The sequence below is a fragment of the Phascolarctos cinereus genome, unplaced genomic scaffold (assembly GCF_003287225.1).
Source record: "Phascolarctos cinereus isolate Bilbo 61053 unplaced genomic scaffold, phaCin_HiC Scaffold_9;HRSCAF=440, whole genome shotgun sequence".
Classification (NCBI taxonomy): Eukaryota; Metazoa; Chordata; class Mammalia; order Diprotodontia; family Phascolarctidae; genus Phascolarctos; species Phascolarctos cinereus.
In genome coordinates, this window is record NW_027556402.1 from 188,158,069 (window position 1) to 188,184,731 (window position 26,663).

The following is a 26,663-nucleotide window of genomic DNA, read 5'->3' on the forward strand; positions in this document are numbered from 1 at the left end:
TCCCAGAGTTGTTGTGAGGATCTGACGAGACAATATTTGTAAACTGCTTAGCACAATGCCTGGCACATTGCAGGTGCTGTGTGAATGCTTATTCCCTCATCTTCCCTTTTCCCAACTGTTGCTGAGATTCAACCTGATACTGCCTCTGAAGGTTCACCAGTCCATGCCTCTTTACTAGCTATAGGTACCAAAGACTCACAAAAGAAAGTTCTCAACACCAAAGTCCTTACACTAGTTCAACACCAGATAAGGAGATATTTCTTGTCAATGAAAGTTACAATAAAAATATACTACCACTTGCGGTACCCTAACAACTACTGGGCCCTGTAGCTGAAACCTCCTACAACCTATGTGTTGTCTCTCCTTAACAAAATGTGGGTTGCTTGAAATCAAGGAGGAGTGTCTTTCCAGCACTTAGAAAAACACATCTGCACACATTTGGTGCTTTTTCATTCATTCATCTACCCATTTAATCTCACAACTTGTAAAATGGGGACGATACTTGTACTAGTTACATCACAGTATTATTGTGAGGAGAGCACTTTGGAAACAATAACATGCCACATAACTTCATCCCAAAAAGGAAAGGAGTTTAAGTCTGGCACAATCTGCTCTTAGTGAATCCATCCTGCTTCTGAGGAACCAGTGCTTTCTCTTATAAGTAAGTGCTCATAATCCATCTGTTTCAACAATCCTTTACAGACTATTTCCTAGGGAAATTACTTGGCTTTGAAATTGGGATATTTGCCTGATTTTAGTTTTTTGGCACCTCTTCTCTTAGTCCCTATAATTTCTTGAAGATTGTGGATTACGGTTTTATTGTCATATCTACAAGTTATTTCAACACCCTGGTATGCAGTTCATCTAGGCCTAGAGACAACTCATTCAAACAGGTAAGTAATTCTTTTTCTATTGTCTTTCTTATTTTGAGCTTCAGAATCCTCTGTAAATTACATTTTTTTCTATCTAATATAGTCTAAAGCTGACGCATCTTGATGGAGAAGACATACAAAATAAGAGTTTAATTGCCTTAACCACTACTCCCCTTTAGACTCTGATGGAGATTGAACCGAAACCCAAAGGTCTTTGGAATCAAAATGTCCCCCCGACTAGCGGTCCTCTTCTCCGCCCAGGCTCCAAAGCCACAATCAAGAACATCACAGTAGAGGAGAAACTTAGCTTCCTTGCCACCATGATCATCCACTGCCTACCAACTGCCAGCACACAACCATCTTCCCCCCCAACCAAGTCATTGTTCTAGAAAACAATACTTGTGGAGATGGACCCTGGCAACTGTTTCTACAATTGTTGCAGCCCTGTTTCCTCAGCAGCCACAGCTACTGAAAACAAGGAAAAGAAAGCTCTAGACACTAAAGTCCTTGGCACTGTCAAATGATGCGAGATCAGAAATGGACAGGATTTTATCAGCAGAAATGACATTAGAGATAACGCATTACCATCTGCTTTGCCACTGCATCTTAAAGACCACTGGACCTTTCCATCTGACTTACAGATGAAACTTCTTCTAGTGTTACATTAGTCCTTGAGAGCAGGGTCTGTCTTACTTTTCTCTATGTATTTCCAGCTCTTAGCACTGTGCTTTGCACAAAGTAGTTCTTAATGAATGCTTTTTCAGTATAATTTTCTCCATTTGCCAAGTCAAATACTCAAAAGACAGGTTACCTATCATAGATGCAGAAAGCTCTTGTCACACTGTTAGGCTGGTCTTTGGACAACAATCTGCTGGCAGGCTCACTCTCAAGCATTTCTGGCTTAATAGGCACTGTCAGATCTTTTGGAACACTAGCATATAGCTGAGAACCCAAAGTTTCCCCAAATACCTTGGCACTACAAGGTAAGATTTCAAAAGGTGATTAGGACAGGATAACAACAAATAGAAGTACATCCTAGAAAGGTGACTAGGATGATTAGGAAGCTACAAACCATCTTTTTTTTTTTTTGCAATTGGGGTTAAGTGACTTGCCCAGGGTCATACAGCTAGTAAGTGTCAAGTGTTTGGTCTGAGGCTGGATTTGAACTCAGGTCCTCCTTACTTCAGGGCCAGTGCTCTATCCACTGTGCCACTTAGCTGCCCCTACAAACCATCTCATAAGGAAGAACAGAAGAAGGAAAAAAGGTCTATTTAATCTATAAAAAAGCATGGGGGAAGGAGATGACAAAAAACTACCTTTAAATGTCTAAAAAGCTGTTATGAGGAAGTTGTCATTTGATGAATTGGTATAGGTAAGATAAAATGTATTGTACGAAGCTCAAAAGGGAAGGCTTAGGACCAAATAGGCAACAGTTATAAGGAAACATATTCAGGGTACAAAAAAGATGTATAACCAATAAAATTATGCAAAAATGGAACAGGGATGCATTTGGAGATAGGTTCTAATCACTGGAAGTAATCAAATAAAGGACAACTATTTTGGGGGTATATGTTATAATAGGGATTCACACAATGGACATGAGTTTTAAATAATCTTTAAAGTCTCTTCAAAATCCAAGAGTCCATATTTCTTTTAAGTATGTCATCAAATTTATTAGGCATTTGGCTTCAGACCTCATCATTTGACTGAAAACTGCCCTCTTCAAAGTTATTAATGATCTTTTAATTGCCAAATTTAATGGTCTTTTCTTAATCCTCATCTTTTTTGACCTCTCTGCAGCCTTTAACAGTGTCGTTCACTATCTGCTCCTTTATACTCTCTTCTCTTCAGGTTTTCATGACACTACTTTCTTTTGGTTCTCCTCTCATCTATCTGACCGCTCCTTCTCAGCCTCCTTTGCTGAATCTTCACCTAAATCAGACCCACTAACTCTGGGTGTTGTCACAGGGCTCTCTCTGTCCTGAGCCCTCTTCTGTTTTCCCCTGATACTATTTCACTTGGTGATCTCATCAGTTCCCATGGATTCAATTATCATCTCTATGCTGATGATTCTCAAATCTACTTATCCAACCCTAGTCTCACTGTTGACCTCTAGTCTCACATCTACAATTACCTATTGGACATCTCAAACTGGATGTCCCATAGACAAGTTAAATTTAATGTGTACAAAACTCAACTAGCTATCTTTCCCTCAAAATCCTCCCCCCTTCCTAACTTCTCTAATACTGTTTATCTTTTCCAATTGTCCTTTTTCTGTTGATGCTACCACCATCCCCCCAGTCACCCAAGCTCATAACCTAGATGTCATTCTCAACTCTTCACTCTCTCTCACCCTTCACATCCGATCTGTTGCCAAGACCTTCCAATTTTGCCTTTGCAGCATCTCTCACATACATCCTCTTCTCTCCAATGACACTGCTACCATCTTGGTGCAGGTCCTCATCATCTGGACTATTACAATAGCCTGCTGTTTGGTTTCTCTGCTACAAGTCTCCCCCTACTCCATCCCATCCTCCACTCATCTACCAAAAAGATCTTCCTAAAGTGCAGGTCTGACCACATCACCCTCTCTAACCTGACCCCCTACTCAAGAAACTCCAGTAGTTTCCTATCACCTCTAGGATCAAATATAAAATCCCCTGGGATTCAAAACACATGATCTGGCATTACTTTTACTATCTTCTTATATCTTATACCCCTCCACATACCCTACAATCTGGTGACACTAGCCTCCTTGTTCCTTGAACAAGAAACTCTATCTCCCAATTCTGGGCATTCTTACTGTCTGTTCCCCATGACTGGAATGTTCTCTCTCCTGGCTTCCTTTGAGTCTCAGCTAAAACCCTACCTTCTACAGGATGCCCTTCCTAATCCCCCATAATTCTAGTGCCTCCCCTCTTTAAATTATTTCCAATTTATACTTTATATAATTTGTTTTTACATAATTGTTTGCATATTGTCTCTGCCATTAGACTGGGAGCTCCTTGAGACCAGTGACTGTCTTTTCACCTTTCTTTGTATTCCCAGCTCTTGGCACTGTTGCCTTGCACAGAGTAGGTAATCAAGAAATGTTTTCTGACTGAAATATTTCTTAAAAGAATAACACAAATTTCTAATTTTGATACTCCTAGCATTAGATTATGGTTCATGGGAACACTAGTAAGTGACTTTGATTGCCATCTTCTAGAGAGAAAAGTGAACATGTGGTATATGAATATAATGGAGTACTATTGTCCTATAAGAAATGATTGAGTAGGTGGATTTCAGAAAAACCTGGAAAGACTTAGATGATTTAAGACAATTCTAAAACACTCAAGATAGAATATGCTATCCACATCCAGAGAAAGAACTGCAGATAGAAGCACACTATTTTTTCTTTTTTTTCTTGTGGTTTTTCCCTTTTGTTTTGATTTTTCTTTCACAACAGGACTAATGTGGAAATATATTTAATATGATTGTACATGTATAGCCTATATCAGATTGCATACCATCTTGGGGAGGGAGGACAGAGAAAAAGATTTGGAACTCAAAATTTTATAAAAGCGAATGCTGAAAACCAAAAAAATAAAAATAAAAATTTAAAACAAACAAAAAAAAGAAACACGAACATTAAGAACATGGCTCAAAAAATAAGGTAGGCTAAAGCTTCTTGTTACAAGTGCCAAGATTCATAAGGAAGTATTTTAGTAGATATATTTCTAACAGCTGCTGGCCATTCTTTAAATTTACCCAGAATTAAAGACACCAAATAAGACATACATTTTTGGACATGGACAACATGAGAATTTGTTTTACTTGACTATAAATATTTATTACAAGGCCTTTGCTTTTTCTTTTAAATTAAGAGTGGGTGAAAGGCAGAAAAAATAAATGTGAGTTAATTGAAAAAAATTTAAATAAAAAAAATGAACCAAAGAGAAAATGTGGCTAATTGTACCCTAAAGTAGGAAGGAATATAGGAGATCATGTCTGTGCCAAGACAGAGGATAGTGCGAAATGAGGGGAACAATTGTTAAAATATTTTCAACTCTGGCTTTTACTGTTATAAGAATTAAACTAAAAAACAGATCAGAATAAAAAGTTAACACTCAACCTTCCACAACTCCCTAAAATACACACACACACACACACACACAAATAACAACCTTAGGATAAAACAACACAAAAAATCAGTTGATCTTGCTTGGAAGGACGTTTGCTGATGAGCATGAGTGAGCAGGGCAGGTAGATGGCGTAGTGGATAGAGTGTCAGGCTTGGAGTCAAGAAGACCTGAATTCAAGTCCAGCCTCAAGCATTTACTAGCTGAGTGACCCTGGGCAAGCCACTCAACCCTGTCTGCCTCAGTTTCCTCATCTGTAAAATGAGCTGGAGAAGAAAATGGCACACCACTCCAGAATCTTTGCCAAGAAAATCCCAAATGGGGTCTTGGAGAGACAGACACAACTGAAAAGCAACCGAACAACAACAACCATGAGCAAGACAAACAGATATAATTTCTTCCTCCAAATGCCTAATTTATGAGAGACAATCTTGAAGTAAATGAAGGTAACAACACACATTACATAAGGGGAAGCTCATCAGAAAAACTATTGTTCCCTCTCTTGGGTCGAGCAACTCAGGAATTAAAATAGTTTGCGACAACTAGTCCACAAAGCGTATATAATACTGAGAACATGCATTCTGAAATAGATGTTAAGGCACAGCTATGATTTTTCAGTGGATTCTTAGGGCATGTTAAAAGATTTATCTTCATATGAAATTTCTTACATATGCTTTGCAAATAAGCTGGCTGTGCACACACATTTGATATGAAATGCCACAAAGATTCAAAACACTTGTACATATTTATGATAGTTTGTAACAGAAAATAACACCTCCTTTCACAAAGTAAATCATTCAGTAAAAGTTTTATACACAGTATGTGAAGGACAAAAGATTTGACATCAACAATCCTGTTCAACAAACCTTGATTAAAGTCCCACTATATTCCAAGCATTGTGTTAGTAAGCACTGAGGAGAATGACAAAAATGAAATAGTCCCTACACTCAATGTCTTTGCCTTCTTCTGCAGAGTTGCAAGACAAGTGTAAAGAAGCAGCCATTTATTATTAAAGTTAAATATAAGCATTTGAAAGCATTAAATTGCAAGCAGATTTTTGTTACCAAAAACACTGCAAGAAACCCCTTTTTATGACTTACACATTCAGCCAGAACAAGAAGACTATTAAGTATTAAGACCAAACCAAACATCAAAAAATACACCTACAAATGACAAGAACACTGCAAATTAAAGTGACTACTTAAAACTCTACATAATTTGTAAATAAATTCCTGAAATTTAGTTTTGACTATAAACAGGAAGTTAATAATATACAACCTCACATGTTGTATATGTAATACACATAACAACACTTGCAAATCTGCAAGATGAACTTCTACCTGTGTATATTTAGTCCACTAGGTGGCGCCATACACAGTATAGTGCTCTTGAGTACAGTATAGCAAAATGACAACAGTCTGGTTTTAAGATGATTTGTCTCTTGAGGATATACATTTGGTTTTGTTTTCTACTGCAAAGTTAGAGTCCTTAAGACAGGTCAAGCAGATCAATTGCTCTTGTAATCTGAAACTCAAAAGAGCAAGTAATATCTAAACAAGAGGATAGGGGTGGCCCTGTGAAGGAAAAGCTAAGAGCCAGGAGACAGTCAGCCTGGCTACCTCTAATCTCATCATCAAAACTGTTACCTTGTTCAGTTTCTGCTTTACATCAGTAATAGAATACAATAGCAGAAGAAATTCACATAAATAAAGAACACAATATATCAGATCTCCACATTACCTACGGAGGCATACAATTTAGAAAGTTAAATAACTACTAAAACACAAAGTTTAATTTCTAACATTTAAATCCAGAGTAGAAAACAATATATACTATGAAATTTTATTTTTAAAAAGAAAAAAGTGAAAGTGAGCTTTTTGTCATAAAGCACTTAAAATGCTCACAGATCTGCCTCTAACTTTATCTCTCAGCTCTGAAAAGAGAGATAAAATGGGTCTTTTGTGGTACAAATGTTCAAATTCCAACTGAAATTGAGATTCATATTTCATAATTTCATATCTTCAAAAAATGTGCATTCCTTTCCCTAATTGTGGTCTTCTTCAAAGTAAATAAGGCATGAAACTTAAAGCACTTCATATACTCACAAAAATGCAGACTTTTTATGTGCTTTTGTCCATATATATACTAGGTTACAAAACATTCTTAAGTTTCCTTCTTTGAAAAAAATCAAAATATAAAATGTGAGGGTTTATAAGCTGCGGAAAAGTTTTATAAAACACGCATTATAAGGCAAAACCAAACTACCTTGTTACTTGATTTTCTAAATAAAACAAATTAGCAAGTTACTGATAAAGTATTTAACCATAAGCAACTTTCTCTTCACTCCCCAAAACCCAGACATGTACATAGAAAACGAAAGAGTCATACTTAAGATACATTTATCTGAGCAATTTCTATTTCTGTAATTATACTTCATCTTTTCTTGTTTTGCATTAGTAATTACTGACTTTACTTAGCCACAAAATTGTTTATATGTACTGTTTTGATTTTTACATGCTCAGCTCAGAGTTTGAAAGCCTGAAAACCTTAATTACAATACATAATTGAAATTCCTCTATTAAGCAGCTTTTCAGATTAGAAAATTAATGCTCTGAAAAATAAAACAATAACATAAAATATGTTATCATTAAAGAATTTTACTTTGTTTCTTTATATTGTTTTACTAACTCTGAAATTCTCCACAAAACTTAGTACCATACTTTTACTTTTCAGGAAATATTTAGCAGCACAACAGATTCATGAATTGAAATCTCACAATACTAAGAAATATCTCTCTGGAAATATAAGCATAAATAGCAGCTACTTTTAAAAAATAAGTGAACAAAAACTACATTTTGTGGTATAATGTCTTTCTTCTATTATGCACAACATGGTTTGAAAACTGATTTAAATTTCTCAATGATTCAAGTAAAAGCAACTAGACAGAAAATACTTAATTCTACCCAAACTCACAAGATGAACTTTACTGACCTTAAATGTTAAAAAAAAAGTTGCTTTAGGTCTGAAGAAGTTTTTAAATGTTTACTATGTACTGTTTCAATATTGAGTCACTACTTTTTTAAACAAATTTAATAAATGTCCTACATACTTGCTAAGATTCTATATTAGATATATACTTAATATAAATTATGTTAACAAAATAGAAGACCTTTTCATCTATGTGTATATACATATTATATATATATATATACACATAGATATCAAAATAGTTATTAACAACAGAATAATTCACAGCTAACTGCTTATTTTGGGGACAGTTTTAATCTCACTGGCATTAAATTACATATTTTATATTTCAAAATGGCATGATAAAGAAATGTGTATGTCCTCTGTCTTGACAGAAATGAAAGGGACATTTTGAGAATTAAAGATCTAAATCAATTCTAGGCCTAAACTGCAGACCTATCAGATTCTACTTCTCTTTTCAATTAAAGCTAAGCTTCTCTTTCTTCTAAAACTACATTTTCTTCTCTATCAGAAGAAGCTGTTAAGAGAAAAAGATAATAAACATTACATTTGATTTTAATAGAGCTTACCAATTTGTTTCATGTTTATCATCAAACTCTAATCACAACTTTCCCAAACATATTTATGTTTTCACACAATTGTCCAAAACCTCCCTGACTAAAATAAAAAGCCACAAAAATTGTGGGAAATGTTTCAGATGAAAGATAAAAGCAACTTGGTTCAAATGTGCATTTGCAATAAACAATGTTTACTTCTGTTGTTCAAACACTCAGCTTTACAGCACATTCAATAACTGCATTAAACCTAATTTGCTTACATCCTTTGAAAAAAAGAAAGCAGTTTTTAGCTTTCAAAATCTAAACTAATTTAATGCAAAGCATTCATGGATTAGGAATGTTTTAAAATATGAGTATATTTAGTCTCAAGAGCATCAGATGCAATACTAAATGTTCTTGCTTTCAAACCTTAGTTTGAATATATTTAATCTGTATAATAAAATGAGAATACATTACTGAATATAGCAACAATTACAATTATACTGCATGAAAATGAGTAAATAGAATCAATGAGACACTGCAGAGTGGAAAGGAGAAATTACTAATTAAATTAACTAATTAAATTTAGTTGTAAGGTTGTTTTTTTCTTTCCCCTTTCAAGTCTTTCACAACAGAAATCTTTAACAATCTTTTTTGCTGCAAAGTCAGACAGATTTTTTACAATAATAGAGATCACTGAAACTATCAATATGTTTTGGATGCCATTTTTGGTACTCTTATTCAATGCTACTTAGAAAAACTTTACTGTGCATATTTTCAAATACTTTTTCTTGCATACATTTCAAAGAAGGCCTCTGATATAATTCATAAACCAAATGACAGCATTTAAATCTGAATGCAGACATTTGTCTCAGAAAGAGAATCAAATATTTACTCTGCAGGTAATAATACAAAGGGAAGGGTACCAAAAGAAATAAATTCTTTCCCCTTGAAAAACGGGGCACATCATAACATAAAATAAAAGTCTCTCCACAAGAGAGTCTGGTTTTGAAGAATGTCACACTCCAGTCTCTCTGCCATGAATTCCATTTCATTTTTTAAAAATGAGGTCTATTTCCTGTAATTTTAGATATTTTAGAGTACAATTATTTTACATTTTTATAATGCCTTGGGGGTATCATTACAAATATTTTTATGTACTTAAACATAGGAAAGTAAAATTAAGTAATAGCTTCTCTTAAAGGGGAGCTGTCAACTCTCTCCTGAACAGCAAATCTTTTTTTAAAAGCAATCTAGAGATTTATATCCCTAGTAACCATAGAAATTAATCTTAAGCTTAAGGAAAAATTGCATAAAATGCTCTTTATTTAATTAAAATCAGAGCACTGCTATTACAAATGAGGACCTTCTTTTGAACAGAAAGAACCTTTCATAATGGCAGAATTTTTTTTAAAATGTAAGATGCCACCTCTAATGGCAAATGAACCAATCTAACTACTAATTCCAATCAAATATTTAATTTTCTATGTGTGCAAATTAGACTACTTTGGTAAACTAAACTTTGGAAAATCATGTTCACTTAATTTTTTTCATGAGTTCACTCAGGCAAAAGCAGGGATCAGACAAAAGTAAAACCAAACATATGTGCTTACTCGTATGTAGAAATGAATAGAAAAAAGGAACAGCAAGGAATTAATTAACCAACAATGACTTTATGACACCATGATAATAACTAATGGGAAAACCAGAGTGTTATTTTGATTAGTAAAGAGCATTCCAAGTTGACATAATGCTATACATATTAAGACCTTGTTGCATGTAATAACTTAAATTATATGTTTGTTGACCATTACTTTTCAATTTACATATGCTGAAAGCCATATCTAAAATACTTCATTTTTACAAAAAGTATTTGGCCCAGCGTTTCCCTTGAAAAGAAACATTTTAGGGTCATAAAAATCCTTCAGAGAATGGTAAGAAAAAACAGTATTTCTTCATGTTACCATATTATTATGAGTGTTTCAAATAAACATATATATATAAACACAATATGCAAACACTCATTGGATGATGAACCTGAATTTCTCTTTGGAGAAACAGATACAATTTTTAAGAGGGTAGAGAGTTCCACTCACATTTTATAAATTTCCAGGTTTTACAAAATAGATTTAAAATGTATGTTTTCAGGTTCCTCTTTTCTTATAAAATAATCTTAAAAGAAACATTTATATGTGTAGCCTACATATAAAAAAACACTTCTATTTTATAATTCTCTGAGAAATGGAATGAAAATAGTGAAAAGTTCAGGTAAGTGCACATTAAGGAAATTAATGATAGTGCAAATCACCTTGTAAAATCAAATACTCAACACCCAATAAAAATTACAAATCCAGAATAAAGGGGGGGAGCAATTATGGGCTTTCTTCTTTTTGGGCAAAATCAGCACCTTTATAAAGGTCTAACTTTTAAAGCTCCCTTCCTTATTCTTATCGTCTGTGCTAAGCATTTGGCACTTTTGTATAAGCATATGCCCTCCACCACCCTGCCCTCCACATCTGAGACTATTATAAGAAAGCTACATGGATAAAAAAAAAAACATGAAGGATGCATTATCAGATAACATCACAAACTTAAGTTTGCTCTCTAAATTTAGTTCCATTTCCAGCAATGGAAATATTAATAAAGTACTTACGGTATAGTAAATTGAGAGAAAATGTAATTGTAATAATATGAAGCTTTGCTGTATTTAAAGGATTATATATTATAATTACTTTAGTTCTCATTCATCAATTAAGTTCCTGAAAAATCTTCTTCAGTAATTAAAATTTGATCTTTTAGAGTCAAGCATTAATTTTTTCAGGAAAATTTTAAATTCTCATAATAACATTAAATTACAGGCACAATATCTTCATTTTTAAAGGCACACATCCTTAGCCATAATCATAAGAATCATAGAATTCTAAGGTGAGGAAGGAGGAAAAAGAGAAGGACACCAAAAGTCAAATAATCCAGCTATCTCCCCTTAAAGTAGATAATAGACTCAGAGAAGTTATGATTTGCTCTAGGTCACACAGATAGAGAAAAGGTCAAGTCTAGAACAAGAACTCTTAATTTCCAGTACAGTTCCTTGCAATACACCATGATGGTTTCCCTACTTCCCAAAATGAGTAATTCTATACTCCATCCATATAGTTTCAATAGATATCTTTTCAGTATTCAGTCAAAATTATAAGTATTAGAGAGACATTTAAAAATGTTAAGTTCATTCATAGAACAGCAGAAACAGACTGCTTTTAAAAATAACATCTGTGATCATAACAAATAGAATTGCATGCCTTAAATTATAATATATAATAAATTTAAATTATAATGCTTTAAAAAACCAATAGTGTGTTACACAAAAAAGAAAATGACAAACTATTAGAAATACAGCTTTGTACCCCACTCCATCTGACCACTTAACCTACTACCATTTAACCTACTACATATCATAGGGTAATTCAACCTTGTTATTTTAGAGAAGGGCACATCAATGAACTAAAGTTATAAAATTAAAGTGCTCCAAGAACTAGCAAAAGTTTGGATTAGTTATTAAAAAGCTCTAAAGTAAAGCTGTCCTAGAATAGGACATGAAAAGATTTGAACCTTAGGTTAAATGTAACTTATGTCTCTCCTAAACCAAATTTCCTTCATTGCTCTTTACCAGGATTTATTTCAACACCATCACAAAAGCACTAACTAAGCACCATTGTATTCTATAACACGTTTTCATAAAGTAAATTAGTTACATAGGATTTTAAAAGGGACATATTAACTAGAAGCTTAGGTAATTTTCATATTGCAACTGTCTTATGGTTACGATTGACTATAGCTGTTGTTTTATGAGTTTTTCTTTTGTCTAGGAGATGTCTTATATTATTTATCTTATAAATATCAGCAGTTTATTGGTCAATCATTCAATAAATACTTCCACAGCTATTTATTGGGTAACTACTATGTGCAAGGAACTGTAGGAAGATGCCAAGCCCTAAACAGGATTCATCTGTACCCAGAAACCTGATACGAAGTTTAAAAAAAAAAAAGACCCTGTCCAAAGTGAATAAAAATCAAAGTATAAAAATAAAATTGGCCAGCCAAAAGGTACCAATCCTTTATGAAAGTATTACTGATGAGGGTGTCTCCCAGATCAGCAAGGGACAAGGATGTCTTGTCACCTGAAGTCAACTTAGGAAGCAAGTTGAAATTTAACTAATGTAATCTACACAATTCAAACATTTTTCAGGTAATGTTGTACCAAAACAGAAGTAAGATGGTCTGAACAGAGTCTAGAAAAAAGATCATAAGACTTAGGGCTGGAACACCATTTAGAAATTATCAAGTCAAACCAATCTGTTTTACAGGGGATAAAAATATTTTTCCTCTTGACAGCAGGGGAGATTAAGAGGCTGGCCTAAGGTCAGGTGGGTACTAAGTACAGAACCAGGATTTGAACACTTTGATTTCAAACAAAAGCTCTTTATATATCATAACAATTAGTTTTGCTAGGGTAGGTACAAAGTGAAAGTAGGATATGGTTCTGTCCCCCAAAGAGCTCACAATTTAGTAGATGAATAAGGCCCCAATAGGTAGGCAGAAAACACAGTATTACATGGCAAGCACAGTAGCGAGTTTCAAAACCAAATGTTACTAAGATCTAAAGGGGAAGGCCAGTACAGGGAAATGAAGCAAGGCCTCAAGAAGGTGGCACTTGAGTAGGGTTTTAAAGTCTGTAAAAAAAATTCAACAATTCAATTTTTAAAATTTATCATATGCCTCCTTTGTAGAAGGCACTGTACTAGGCACAGCAAAGAGGCTAAACATTCTGAACAAAACAGAGACATGTGAATGCAGCACATGTTTTGGAGGCAGAGAACTGTCTACTTTGGCTGGAGAACCTAGTGGGTAGGGGATAGAAATATAGGGTGTCCAAAAAGTATTGAAGTTATTGAATCTTAAAACTGCAGTAAACTTTTGGGACACCCTGTGTAATCAGTTTGGAAAAGGACATTAATTCCAAGTCGTAAAGTACCATGAATGCCTAGCAAAAAGATTTACTAGGTCCATACCAAAAAGGTATGGAATTCTACTAAAGATTTCTGAGCTGGGATGGGGTACGAACAGATCTATGCCCATGTAAAAATATTCTAGAAGTAGTAAAAAGAATATCTCTTATGTTTATATGACTGTACATATATAACTTATATCAGATCGCTCGCTGTCTTGGGGAAGGGGGAGGGAAGGGAGGAAGGGAGAAAATCTTTGAATTCAAAATCTTACAGAAATGAATGCTGAAAACTATCTTTACATGTAATTTTTAAAAAAAGAAAATAGTATTAGGTGGAAAAAACATTTCTGGGGGAAAGGAGTAGAGATAGAGTTATTAGGAAGCTACCACAATAATCTAGATACATGGTCATTAGGATCTATACTAGGATGGTGGCAACAGAAATACAGGAGGGGTGGATTTGAGATCTATTGCAAGGATACTGGCTCTTAGGTTAATAGTAAAAAACTGTTCCTGTCTATCAAACTGTCTAATGGGAAGAAATTTAATTTTAGTCAAATAATACTGGTTCTTTCAACAGAAAAGTTATAGAAGTGTACAATACTAATGCAGCAAGCTAACCAAAGATGGAAATTTTCTTTAAGAAAATTAAATTCCTAGGGGCAGGTAGGTGGCAAAATGGTTGGAGTTCCAGCCTTGGAGTCAGGAGGACCCGAGTTCAAATCCAGCCTCAGACACTTGATACTTACTAGCTGTGTGACCCTGGGCAAGTCATTTAACCCCAACTGCCTCACCAAAAAAAAAAATTCAATCCCTTAATTTTGATTCCATAATCACAAAATAAACTTCGATTTCATTAGATAAGTGCCTACTATATGCACAGCCACGTTCTAAGGCGAATACAAAGATTAAAGAGGTTCTCCTCTCATGGAACATGCATTCTAATAGGAGGTACAACACATACACAAATAATTAAGACACCAAAAATGCAAGACAGATGTGAAAGAGAGGTGTAAACCAAATGTCCCAGAAGAAAGAATCCTTACTGACTTGAGGGATCAGCAAAGCCATCATGTAGGAAATGGCAGTTGAATCGCATTTTACCAAACAGAATTCCAATTGGTAGACTGTGTGGGAAGGCATTTGAGGAACAGGTAGCAGCCTGAACAAAGGCAAAGAGGCAAAAAAGTCCAGGATTTGTAGCTCAATATGGCCCAAACACAATGAATATGGAAGGGAGCAGAGTGATATACAGCGCCATTCAATATCAGGCTCATTCAGTAATTCTAACTTAATTTGGCAAGACAATGAGAAATCACTGAAGGATTCCGAGTTTGACGTCATGAAAGTAACAGCTCACAGAGCTGCATCAGCCACTTACCAGCTAACCATAAGAAAATCATCTTATCTCTCCAAACCTCAGTTTCCTTATTTGTAAAATCTGGATAATAATACCTTCAAGATATATCTCTCAGGATTGTTACAGGGGCTCAAGTGAGATGATGTATGTAAAGCACTTTGCAAATATTAAAAAGTGCCATATAAATGGTGCTATATAAATGAACTATTGATACTATGTTAAGATCTAAGCCTAAGGAAGATTTCTCTAGTAGAAGTGTGAAGAAAGGATTGAAGAGACAGAGTGGAATGTGGGAATGCAAGTTAAAAGGTTATCAAAATAGCTTCAGTAGGGGGTAATAAGTATCCCATGGGTCCTTTAACACTGCCCCAAATCATTTCTCTCTTCTCAAATTGCAAGATGAATACTGGACTTGTAATTTTCAGTGGTATGGGGAACTTCCTTGTGGGAACCTCTCTCTATCAGTGTAGGTGACACCTTCTTGCCTGAAAGGTTAAGTGACTTTCCCAGAGTCTCTCATACAGTATATGTCAAAGGAAAGACTGGAACCCAGCCAGGGAGCTCTGGATCCAGCCCAGTTATCTATATTCTAAGCCACACTGCCTCCTTAGTAGCCTTTACAATCTCTGCCACTTCTTTGGTGATTAATAACATATGGCCTTGACATCTTATATTGCTGTCACATTTGCAATGCTACTTACCTTTTATATTTTTGTGTAACAGCATGTTTGTCTTATGTCCCTAACTAGATTTTAAGTCCCGTGAGGACAAGTAATATATCTCATATTCTGTATTCTTCACGATGCCGCTGACCAGTAAATACTAGTTGATTAAATAGCTTTCCTTCTTTCAGGATCGTAGAGTCCACAATTTTCCTTGTGACCTGTATAGGCCTCAGTTTCTTAATCTGTAAAATGAGGGAACTGGATGAACTAGATATAACCCTGGAGGTCCCATCTAGCTCTAAATCTACATTACTATAAACTCTTCCTTAGGGAATTCTTCCTAATGACTAAAAAATTCCTTCTTGAAATTTCAGTTCCCTCTAGTTCTGTCCCCTGTGAAGTATTTTAGTTAGCTCCATAAGAAATAATATTTCTTCCAAGTAAAATGTCTCTTGGGTTTATTTTCTCCAGATTAAATTATCTTTACCATTTACATTTACCATTTTCCCATAAATTCTTTTTCCTAAGCCTTTATTCTTTGCTGTTTCCTTCTACACTTAAGTCTTCCTCAGATATGCAGCCTAAAAGAGGACATCATTCTATTAAGGGTCTGATAAATACTATTTGCAATAGAAAGATCTGTTTCACTATTTTGAACGTCAGATTTGCTGAAGCAACAAGGTACCCTGTATGAAAGACAGGAGTCAACATGGACCAAGCAGGTCAAATTTCCAGTACCACCTTACTCACCACCTCCCTTCAGGCCCTGGTGGTAGATGCCCCAGGACCATGAACTTAAGAGGCTTAGGAAAGGCAGCTCCCTTTTTCTTCTCTTCTCCCTGCCAAACCACCAGACCTGCTTGCAGCCCAGCCCCCTAGCCACCACTGTGGAGGGAAATCGCTGTGGAGACGGGTTTCACCTTCTTTATTATCACCAGCAAGACAAACCAGCAGGTTATTGCAATAGTTCAGTAAGGATGTAATGAGGAACTTGCAACAAGATGGTGGCAATGGCAGAGGAGAAGAGGAGGCATACCATCACCATCTACTGCCAACTAACTGCCTATGTAGGGCAGGCAAACCAGCCTAGCTAAAGCAGCAATTCCAGCTCACGCAATAGTGATGTTGCCTTAAACTATTTGCATCCCCAATACTGGACTAAATCTGAGAAACACAATATATTGTAGAACGAAAATAAAAACTCGTAATAGGAGAAACAAGGAGTTTTCTGGAGTAAACTTTGTAACATTCCAATGATAGGAGCGGCCAATTGACTGCGAAAAAATTTCAAATGTACAAGTTAAAAAAAAATTCAGAATGGCTTAAAAAATATAGTAGGGTTTGTGATAGAGTCTATACAGCTTTTGAAATAAAGTTCTTTGACTACAAACCAAAGGGATGGGTGCTTTTCAAGTACAAGAATCAAATATAGCCAGGTCCCAGGGTAACTTTGTGAATTCTGACATATGCTAGATGTTAGGGCAAAGTTAATTTAAAAAATAAAACAGCAGGTAGAACAATACATGGCTTCTTTCTGACTCCTTTAGTGGTAATAATAGAAGTGAAATCAGCGAAGAGCCCAAAATGCCAGAAACCTCTGGTTCGCTATTCATACCCCAACACAGACCCCAAGATAACAAGGCTTGTAGGTCGTCACAAAAACTAAGCTTCCAATTCCATAGTTTTATTCATTCCTTTAAAAATTCACTAAATCTCAGAGCTTAGTTTTTCAATATTCTCTTAATGAAGAAAAATTAGGATTAAATTTCACATTTCTGTAACTATATTTTGTACTGTGATCCTTACTGCACATTTATCAAGCACTACTATACTATAATGGCATGTTTTCATACAGTGCATGATTTACACAGAGCTTCCATTTGACCACAGAATCACAAAGTATTAGAAGTTGGAAGGGACCTTAGAGATCTTCAAAGATCAGGTAACTTTTATGTTTAAGTTGTATTCCTGTTAGGCTTGATCACAATCATCATTCCTCGAGGTTCCCCCTCCTCCAAGATGTTAGGTCTCTATAACAATAAGCCTACCTCATAATCATCAACAACCAAATTGATCAGGTCACTTTTCCTTGAGTTTTGACCTGATCTTAATCATTTTTCCCAATATCTTTTCCTCCTCTTTATCTCTTACTTCTACTTTTATTCACTTCTGTATAAAATCTTCAGCTCTTTGAAGGTAAACTCTATAAATATAACAGAAAAATAATATAACTATTTATAATTTTTAATCTTCTTACTGATAAAATTTTTTATATTACATTCATTTCCAAATGTATGTCCCTTCCTTTCCCCAACCCCTTTCCTTTGTTAAACATTAAAAGAGAAATAAAGCAATTCAACAAAAACTAAGCTATACATCAACTATGCCTGATAGTATATGTAATAGTTACCCATCCAGTAACTATGTTATCTTAGAATTAGCAACTACCTTAAATTCTTTACGATGCTCAAACATAAAACTGACAGTACTACTATGGCTACAAAGATTGATGGTTTTTACCCTTTTTTCATACTAAATAAATAACTTGCTGAACTGGCTGTTAAAAAAATACACATTAAACTATGAAAACAGTCAAATAATAGACTAAAAATGTAGAAACCCTAAATGCTTAATAAGCACAAAGAAGAGATTCTTGAAATAGTTGTACAAAATGTGTGGGAAGCAGTAGCTTATCCAGCCTTTCAGCGAGGTGGTAAGAAGATTCCTGGATACTGCCATAACAAATTAGACTATGTTGGAAAAGAAAAAACTAAATAAAATACCAAACCAGAGCAGGGTTTGGCTTCCTAATATTTCATACAAAAATGAATACTAAAAAGCCAGAGTTTTAGTCAGGTTTTTTTCCTTAGGGTTATAGTTACAATTTTCTTACCCAATTTATCATCTAGATGTCATCATGAGAACAGAGTGAAAAGTGATAAATCATATTTTGGATAAAACCTAAAATGTGGCTCCTCCACATTTGAACCTGAACATGTCTGTCTCTGATGTGCTCTGTAAGGAAACAGAAATGGTACTTAAGATATCTGGGGAGAACTAACTCGTCATTTTCCATCAGCTTCTTTGTCAGGCTTTCACTCTATTCACATCACACACACCCCAAAGCAAACTCTGCCCCATCACCTTGCAGTTTCCTTTTGTGTGAGGGAAGCTTCTCACCGGCAGGGACTGGCTTGCTTTCTCTTCTTTGAATCCCTAGCCCTTAGCACAGTGCCTGCCACACACTAGTCACTTAATAAATGCTTACTGCCTATGACTAACATTAACAGTTTAATAAGATCAAATACACCTATGCTAAAGGCAATGCACAATCTAAAAAAAAATTGTTTTACAAACTATATCAGGAATGAAAGGTACCAAAAAGAATGGAAAAAATCAGGGCCAGTATTATCCAAAAAAGGCAACCAAGAAAAAACATTAGTAACCCCAAAGTCATATGTCTATTTTTTACTACAGTTTTATATCATTGAATTAACTGAACAGCACAGGGAATGCAAGATCTTTTAGTGCTTATTGTTTGTTGACTACAAATAAGCATTTTTCTTGATAGAACAAAACAATTTTTTGGGCTCTCTTCCAAAAAGAAGTTTCACTTCATGCATGTCAGTATCATACAAAATTCCCTGATAAATGCAACCACAGATATAACTTTGCTCAACAAATCTCCAATTATTATTAAGAAATACATAAAAGAAAGAGATAAATGAATGATTGCCAAGGGTGTTTGTTAAGTCAAGAAATATTTGTCAAGCATGTACTATGTATCAGGCACTGTGCTGAGCACTGGGGATACAAAGAAAGGCAAAAACAGTCCCTGCTTCCAAGGAGCTCACAATGTAATGAGAAGAGACAATATGCAAACAATTACGTACAAACAAAACATACAGAGGTTACACTGGAAATAATCTCAGAGTTCAGGAGGTACTAACATTAAGGGGCCTAGGGAAAGGCTTCTTGCACAAGGTGGGATTTGAGAAAAGGAGGAAATTCCAGTCATAAGGGACAGCCAATGAAAATGCACAGAGTGAAGAGACAGAACGTTATGTCGGGGGAACAGCAAGGAGGCCAGAGCCACTAGACTGCAGAACACATGGAGGGGAGTAAGGCATAATAAGACTGGAAAGATAATGAATAGCTTAAAAAAAAACCTTTTACATTTGATTCTGGAGGTTCCCGAGAGGGGCTGAAGGATATGGAATAGAGGGATAACATAGTCAGACTGGCTAGGAAGATCACTTAGGCAGCTGGCTGGACAACTGACTGGAGTTAGAAGAGACCTGAGGCAAGCAGACCAACCAGCAGGCTATTGCAATAGACCAGGTACAAGATGATGAGAGCCTGCACCAGAGTGATGACTGTGGAGCATGGGGGAATGGATATATGAGAGAGGCTTCAGGGACAGAGTCAACAGAACTTGGTAACAGACTGGATACAGATCACATGAAAGAGTGAGAAGTTGAGGATGACACCTAGTTTGCAAGCTCCTGTGACTGGGAGAACAGCGATGCCTTCAACAGTAATCAGGAAGTTAGGAAGAGAGCAGCATTTGGGGAAATGATAATGAGTTCGGTTTTGGATACATTGAATTTATGATGTCTACAGGACATCCAGTTTGAGATATCCAATGCGAGTACTGATAAGATCACAAAGTGAAATAATATAGAGGGAAAAGAGAAGGCGGCTCAGGATAGAGCCTTGGGGGACATCCAGAGTGGGCAGGCATGACCTGGACAAAGATCTAGCAAAGAAAACTGAAAAAAGAGGTTAGCCATATAAGAGAGGAAAGATTCTATATGACTGCACCAATGAAGGGATCAAATGAGGGTTTCTTGAGGATGAGGGGAGAGGTAGGCATATCTGTAGGCAGCTGTCAGGAGGATGTCTAAAGTTCAAATCAAAGAAATATTCCATGTAGGTGATAAGGGCAATGTTTTGTTTAGAGAGGACAATGTCTTGATTACATTAAGCCCCAGAACACGCCGAGCCTCCTAAATAGGATCAATTATTACTCAGAAGAGAGGTCTAACTATTAGCAGAGGGAAAACTATTTAGATAAAAAAATGTCTACTGTAGATTGTGACATGAAGTTGAAAGGTGGATCCACTGAGTTATTATGTTGGTATATACATGCTGGACAGACTCTGAAGAAATATAAGAAGTTGGGCACAGAACTGAATTAAGAAGAGAGAGCTGGATTACATTTGAGAAACCGTCAAGTGCTCTTAATGTTCCCAAGTGCAACTTTCAAATAAAAAATTTCTCTTCCTCATATATGGTTGCACATCTTATAACAACACAAAGAATCAAAAGAAACATCTAAAGAACAAAACTGCATATGGCCCAAAGGTTTACATTCAGTTCTATAATTCGTTTAACATCACTTATTAAATGTCGACCCTGTGCCAACCTCTCTGATAGGTGTATGTAAGGAACATAAAGAAAAATGACATAGTCCCTGTCCTCAAGGAATTTACATTCTAATCAGGTAAGCAACATACACGGTTCACATAACAATAAATACAAAATATATACCAAATAATTTGGGGGAGGCACTAGCAATTGGGAGGAAGAGAAAAGTCTATGTAGGAGGTGGCACTTGAGATGAATTCTGAAGGAAGAGTGGGTTTCTAAGAGGCAGGAAAACATTCCAGGCCCAGGAGACAGCCTGTGCAAAGTATGGAGATGAAAGATGGAATATCAAGAAAAGAAGAGCAAACAGGCCTAGAAAACAAAAGTTTTTATGAAAGGGAGTACCATGTAATTAGCCTGAAAATACAGGCTGATGCCAGATAGTGAAGGGCTTTAAAAGACAAATATTTAAAAGGCACAAGTGGGCTACATCATCCTTCCAATGATGAATTAAGCAGAAGCTGTGACATAAAGAATGTAATTCAAGAAATGTACGATCAAAAAAGGAACTCGGCCAGTCATATGGAAAGAGGGCAGTTAAATGATGGACATACCAAATGTTACATGGTACCCATGATTTAACGAAGTATAAACTAGCTCTAAAACTCTATCGTTATAATGTGTTTGGGGTTTTTGTTTTAATAAGAGGGAGGTACCTAAACATGTCACAATTCTGGACTGCCGTGAATTTACCAAAAATATTCATATAATCTATTTCAAATTCTACCAAGCTTTCCTTGGGAAATATTTTATACCAAATTTAAAACAGTAGTCTCATTAGAACAATCCATTTAAAGTCTTTAACTTGAAACACAGCTCTAAGTTATACTTTGTGCAATGGAAAACCATAATTGCATATAGTAAAAGACCAACTGAAATTAATACAGGGACTCTCAAGAAAATACTCTTTGCAATGAAAGCATAAAAAGTATGAAATTACACTAGTAATAAATTATTTATCTGAAATTATGAAGTGGAATTGGAAGGTTTATAAGTATGTAGAGCTTTATAAAAAAAAACTAGACCTTTTAATCAAAATAGCATTTTAGTTACACATTTCAATTCAACACACACTTTTCTAAGTGCCTGAGAAAAGCCCAGTAATAGGTGTTTTGGATACAAATATAAAAAACAATCTCTATCCTTAAAAGGCTTTCCAAATGTCCTTCAATAAAAATTTATGAAATGGCTATTTGTTTCCATGTTCTGTCATCTTTGCCAATCAGAGTTATTTAAATTTATGTTACTCTCTTACTATTAGTGATTTGGAACAAGTTTCCATGTGGTCAGTATGTCAATAAGCATTTGTGAAACACCTACTTCGCGTCAGGCATTGTGCTAAGCAATAGGGAAACAAAGAAAGGAAAAAGAGTCTGCTTTCAAGGAGCTCAGAGTTTAATGAGAGAGACAATATGAAAAGAACTGGGCACAAACAAACTGTATACAGGATAAAATGGAGGTAACCAATAGAGGAAAGGCACTAGCATTAAGAGGAATCACGACAGGCTTCTCACAGATTTTTAGCTGAGGCTTGAAGGAAGCCAGGAAAGCCAGGAGGTAAAAATGAAGGAGAACATTCCAGGCATCGAAAATTTCTACATTGTTATCAGGAAAACTGTTCATATCCTTTTGCCATTTATGTTTGGGGGGGAAAGCTCTGGATATTAGTTGTGTCAGTTCCCAGCATATTTTGGACATCTGCGATATGATTAAAAAAAATTTTAATTCTCTCATTTTTCTCCTAATCCTATCTCAATTGCCTTTATTCATATAAAAAAATTTTAATGTAGTCAAAATTATCTATTTTATTTTTTATGATCTCCTAACCATTTGTTTGGTTAAGAATTTTCTACCCTAGCCAAAATTATGAGAGGTATCTAAACTTATTCTCATGCACAGTGCCTGGCACACAGCAGAAGCTAAATAAATGCTTATTTCCTTCCTTCCTTACTGTGCTATATAGTGCAAAATACTGGTCTAAACATAATTTCTGACAAACTTGTTTCTTTTATTTCAGCAATTTTTGGTCAGAAAGGGAGTCATTCCTTCAGTAATTTATGGTGGGATTTTTTTTAGGTACATCAAATACTGAACTATTTACTATTATTTTTATTTATTGCTTATTTAGTCTGAGCTACATTTCTGTTTTTTAACTCATATTAAATAGTTTTGATAACTACTGCTTTATAATACATTCTGAAGTCCAATTATTACCATGCTCCACTGACTTGTGCTTTTTCTCATTGTTTCCCTTGAGATTTTAGATCTTTTCTTCTTTCAAATTAATTTTTTTTTCATTTTAAAAAAGTAGCCCCTTAGTAGCTTGATTGGTGAAATAGTCAATATGCAAACTGATTTAGGCAATACTGTCATTTTTATTATACTGGAGTATAACAGCTGTAAAACTATCTCCAATTATTTGTTTCTTTTTTTCAAGAGCATTTATTTTGTAGTTGCATTAATATAGATCTTACACAATTTAATATTATTTTAAATGGGTTTCTCTCCTCTTATGGCTTATTCCTCCTTTTTTTTTTTAAATTGCAAAGAAAATGGTGATTTTGATCCTGGAAGTAATAGGGAGCTACCGAGCTTTATTTAGGGGAAGGGGAAATTATTGGATATGTATTTTACAAGATTACTTTGGCACTTAAGTGGAAGATGGATTACAGTGGGGAAAACTTGAGGAAAAGAAACCAACTAAAAGGTTAATGCAACAGTGCTGGCATCAGGTGATGAGGATCTGCACCAGGATGGCAGTTGTCTGAGTAGAGGGAAGAGTACACATCTCAGAGGTGCTGTGAAGGTAAAAACTACAAGACTTGTCCACAGACTGGATATGAAGGGTGAGTGAGGAGTCAAGGATAACACCAAGGTTGCAAGCCTGGGTGACCACGAGGATGGTAGCACCCTTAACAACAATAAGGAATTTCAGAAGAGAGGAGGGTTTAGGTGAAAAGATAATGGGCCATGTTTTGGACATGAAAGGTTTAAAATGTCTATGGGATAACCAGTCCAAGATGTCCAAATCATAGTTGGTGATGTGAGATTAGAGCTCAGGAGAGAAATGAGAACTGGTAATACAGACCTGGGCATCGTCTGCATAGATGATAACTGAACACATGGGAGCTGATGAGATCACTAAGCCAAAGAGGATGCAGGGAAAAGTAAAAACGGCCCAAGACATAGCCCTAGGGGATACCCACCATTAGCAGACTTAATCTGGATGAAGATATAGGAAAAGAGACTGAGAAGGAAGAGAAGAATCAGGAGAGATCAGTGGAGTCACAAAAACTAGAGGAGAGAACACCCAGGAGAAGAGGGTGAGTGGCATTGTCAAAGTCTATAGAGAGGTCAAGACAGCTGAAGACTGAGAAAGGTAGTTTAAATGCCCCCAAGCATAAATACTGCATAAAACACTACATATTGCTTTCAGGTTAATAACAATTAAGTTTATTTTAGACATAAAGATGAAAACTTATTAACCTACTTTTCTAAAATTATTTCATCTTCCTCCCCTTCTTCTACTTTAGGTCCTCAGCAAGATGGACTTCCAGCTCCACAATCTCATACTATTCCACTCCCCTTGGGATGCTGTCCTCTTGATCTCCACTTATTGACTAGCCTAACCTTTAAAACCAAGCTTATATTCCAAGACATCTTCCTTGATCCCTGAAGCTGGAAAGTATTTCTCCCTTCATCTAACCTAAAAGTACTTTGCACTTAGGCACTTAAGAATATTCTAATTAGAACTATATTGGTCTGTGTATGTGTATATGTATTATATGTGTATGTCTTATTATCCTTACCAAATCATAACCACTTAGTACACAGAAACTAGGTCTTACTTATCTTTGTAATTTTCACAGGTCTAGAGCAATACATGGCTCACTGCAGGTGCTTAATAAGTGTTTATTGAATTAAAAAGTGAACTAAATTAACCTTGAAGCAAGAGAGAAAAGGAAGTCAGAGTAGCATTGTGATATAATGAAAAGATTACTCAGAAAACCTAAGTTTTAGCCACAGCTCTGCCAAAAACTAGCTGTATAGCCTTTGACAAGTCACTTTACCCATATAGTTCTCTTTTCTGCAAAATTAGTAAATGAACCAGGTGACAGCTAAGGTCCTTTCTATACCTGTGGACATATGGGTAGGTGTAATAGTATAAACTTTTAAAATCATATAGAAGTCAGTTGTTGTCACAGGCAAACAAAACATTATTCTGAACTCAGGAAACTTCAGCAAAGTAGTCCTAGCCATTACCAATTCCTATGACATTAATCATTAAAATTATGATAGTGATTTTAGGTGTTCTACTATGATGATGATGATGATGATGATGACAGAATAATTGATAATGAACATTTTTCATATAAATATGTCTGAGCAGGGTGTATCTCTGTCTAAAATACCAGTGTTGCCTTTTTAAAGAACTTCCCAATGGTTATATTATTTTTGTCTCTTCAAATATACTGTAGTTTCTTTTTAGCAGGACTTGTATTTCCCATTACTTACTACAGTGCTAGATACAGATTGTTTTAGGAAATGGACATAAGAATAACCTCTTACCTTATAAAAGTCTTATAAAAGCACTTTAACATGTATTAAACCACCTGAACATGACAATTCTGTGATGCAGACAAGCAGATTTTATTATCCACATGTTAGAGATGAGGAAACAGGCTCAGAGATATTAAGTAGCTTGACCAGGATCATAAAACTTGCTGGTAGAAGAACTGGGACTGCAACTGGAAAGATCCCCAAACTAGGAGACTACTGTACAGTTATACAGTATATTTACACAGGAGCTGATCACCATTAGTGGGGTTAATCAGGCATAATAACTTAACTGCTTTTCCAACTATTTTGTCATAAACAAGGAAGCAAGGAAAATTAGAACTTTAGAGATCACCTAACACAAAAGACAGCGAAAACTAGAACCTAGCTGTTTGCTGGTTCCCAGTACACTGCTCTTATTATATAACGCTCAGCCATAATTCCAGTGTCCCCAATATTTAAGTAGTTGTATTAAATTAACTTCTCTGAGATTGCTTCCTCATTTATAAAATAGGAATATTAATCCCTATAATACTTTCCTCACAAGGTATTGTGAAGATAAAATTAGATAAAAAATATGAAATTCTGAAAATAACCAAACATTATATAAATGCAAATTTATATAGTTATTATTATTATATTAAGTCTACAAGGCAAACAAAATGTTATAATGAACTCGGGAAATTGTGGCAAAACAATCTAGCCTAATTTTTATGATTTTAGCTTCTAAAGTATGATATATGTTAATTTTAGGTATCTTCCTATCATAACAATCACAGAATAACTGATAAGAAAGATTTTTGAATAAAAGAAAATGACTACATAAGGAATACTTGAAAGTTAGGTTCAATTCCATTCAACAAACTTGTTCTTAAGAGACATGTTATAACTACCAGAAAATCTTACAAGCTATAAAGTCTTGCCTATAAGTCATCTTTAATTTCCCATATTGCACTTTTTTAGTTTGTGAGGATGATGGTACTCAGACAGTTGCATTAAAATAAAATCCATTCTGTCTTCGGATAAGTCAATCAGTCAATCAAAAACCATTTATTAAGTGCCTAGCATATCCCTGCCACTGTGCTAAGTGCTGGGGGATAAAAAGAAAAGCAAAAATCAACTGATCAAT

General features: G+C 35.2%; 1 protein-coding gene and 1 long non-coding RNA gene across 2 annotated transcripts in view; one reads left to right on the forward strand and one right to left on the reverse strand.

The window, feature by feature from the left end:
* The window catches only part of STX18 (syntaxin 18), a 132,488-nt gene that overhangs the window by 63,766 nt on the left and 42,059 nt on the right, over nt 1–26,663 (reverse strand). The gene's annotated exons all lie outside the window — the stretch shown is intronic.
* LOC110212191 (uncharacterized) lies at nt 591–24,702 on the forward strand. Its single transcript, XR_002325594.2, has 3 exons — nt 591–661; nt 782–893; nt 24,511–24,702. It is a non-coding gene; the product is annotated as an uncharacterized LOC110212191 (long non-coding RNA).